This window comes from Arachis duranensis, unplaced genomic scaffold (assembly GCF_000817695.3).
Source record: "Arachis duranensis cultivar V14167 unplaced genomic scaffold, aradu.V14167.gnm2.J7QH unplaced_Scaffold_606023, whole genome shotgun sequence".
Classification (NCBI taxonomy): Eukaryota; Viridiplantae; Streptophyta; class Magnoliopsida; order Fabales; family Fabaceae; genus Arachis; species Arachis duranensis.
In genome coordinates this window covers 101,788-104,477 of record NW_026264986.1, presented here as the reverse complement: position 1 = coordinate 104,477, position 2,690 = coordinate 101,788, and positions in this window count along the sequence as shown.

Sequence of the window (2,690 nt, the reverse complement as noted above, 5' to 3'; positions counted from 1 at the left end):
ACATATCCTTATTAGGCATATAGCAGAACTTGATTTATGAAGTCTTTATGCAGACAATGATAACTCAATTATTATTGCTGTTACATAGTATACATCTTTCCTCAAAGGCTTGCTAACCTTGCTGTTATAAGACTCACTTTTTTAATTCCTCCCTTGCTAACTTTTCTTGGTTTACCATGCTTAACAGGCTTATTATTCTTTTGGAGGTTTGGTGTCAAATGTTGTAGTATTAGCCTTTGGCTTTATTTTCTTTTTCTTTTTACTCAACATCTTTCCACCACAGACACATTGCTCACTAATTCTTCCTAGGATCATTGATGCCCAGCATCTCTTTGGATAACTAAATGTTCTGTATCTAAGCTGCTCTTTATTGTGGATTTTCAATTGGCCATCCCAAATCAGTTGATCTAAGTGACCGGGTTTTAAAATACCCCTTAGAATTTACTCATCCAAGCATATCTTAGTACAAGAACACCACAGGCATATGTCCTAGGGTCCAAGCTATTGGTGTCCAACCTTTATTCTTTGTTTTTCTTGCCATTTTGGCTTTTTCTTCTTCCTTTTCTTTCTGTTTTCGTTACCAAGGGCTGTTTCATTATTGATAGGAGTCTTTGTAACAGCAAGCTAACTCACATTTGAATGAGAATGATATTATGCAACACTTATTTCATGAGTTATGCATTTAATCAAACACATATACCACCACTAACTTCCATTCTTACTTATGCAACATTGGATATTTCACTTTTCAATTCAAAAAAATCTCTTTTATTTCAGCATATGGGAAACAAAACAAATTTCAAGCTAAGTGATGGTTAACAAGCATTATGCAGATTTAGCATTTTTAACAAACAATTTCACCTGCAGCTAGATAAACACTTTAGCAAGATATACAATGGTTTCCAGATTCAAAGCATTTCACAGCAGCAAGGATCAAGTTTAGATACAACCTTTGAAGTTGCATCCCTTTGATTCTTCCTTCTGTTGTGTTCTCTTTGAGTTAAGATGCATAATGTCTTCAATTGTTGACTCATGTCCTGCATAATTCTCAAAGTTGCTTGCTTCTCAAACCCTTAATTATATGGTTAGTATGCATAAATGGAGTGTGGCTCTTGGAACTGTTTTGGTGTGTGAACACCAAACTTAATTGTTTGCCACTGTCTCAGATGCAACAAGTGACCCATATTTGAAACCCTGTGTCCTTGCTAAAGGTTAATGGAAATAAAACTAGAAAACAATTAAACAGTTGAATAATGTGTTTGGTTGCTTGGAGTTAGCATCATGCAAGAGGTGAGAATGTGTTTTTAAATGAGATTTTTGGTGGAACACCAAACTTAGAATCTTTCATTCTCCCTTAAACTGTTTTGGTGTGCAACACCAAACTTAGCTCCTTGCAATCCATACCAATTATTCAACATTTTTATTGAAGTTACCAAGTATGGACCAGTCCACTTAGACTTAAGCTTGCCAGGGAATATCTTGAGCCGTGAGTTGTACAAGAGTTCTTGTTGTCCAGGTTTGAATTCTTTCTTCAGAATCTTTCTATCATGCCATCTCTTAGCTTTTTCCTTGTATATCTTGGTATTTTCATAGGCTTCTAGCCTAAACTCATCCAGCTCATTCAGCTGCAACAACCTTTTCTCCCCTGCTGCTTCAGAATCCGAGTTTAGAAGTTTAGTGGCCCAAAAGGCTTTGTGCTCAAGCTCTACAGGGAGATGACAAGATTTGCCATATAACAGCTGAAAAGGGGACTTCCCAATAGGATTTTTGAAAGCTATTCTGTACGCCCAAAGTGCATCTTCCAACTTCCTAGCCCTGTTCTGTATGCCCAAAGTGCATCTTCCAACTTCCTAGCCCAATCCTTTCTTGTGCTACCGACTGTTTTTTCTAGGATCTTCTTCAGTTCCCTGTTTGCTAATTCTGCCTGCCCATTAGTTTGAGGGTGATATGGTGTAGCTATCTTATGGATAACTCCATATTTGTGGAGAAGTTTCTCCATTTGTTTGTTACAAAAATGACCACCACCATCACTGATGAGACCTTTGGGTACTCCATATCTAGTAAAGATGTGCTTCTTTAGGAATTGAAGGACAATTTGTGCATCACAGGTAGTTGTGGCTATGGCTTCCACCTATTTTGAAACATACTCCACTGCTACCAAAATATATCTGAATGAATAAGAAGGGGGAAAAGGTCCCATGAAATCAATGCCCCATAGATCAAACAATTCTACTTCCAAAATAAAGTTCTGTGGCATCTCATTCCTTCTTGTTAGTCCTCCTGCTCTCTGGCATTCATTACATTGGTGGACAAACTCCCTAGCATCTTTGAAGATGGTTGGCCAATAGAAACCACTTTGTAATATTTTTGCTGCTGTTCTTTCTGGACCAAAGTGTCCACCATAAGCTGAGCCATGGCAATGCCATAATATATCTTTTATTTCACTTTCAGGAATACATCTTCTGATTATTCCATCAGAGCACCTTCTGAACAGATAGGGTTCATCCCACAAGAACTTCCTTGCTTCATTGATTAGTTTCTTCACTTGTTGCTTGGTGAATTCTTGAGGTATCTTCCTCCCTACTTTGTAGTTTGCTATATCAGCGAACCATGGTGTTTGTTGGATCAGCATAAGATGTTCATCTGGGAAGCTTTCATTCACAGGTAATGAGGCCTTTTGAATTGTTTCT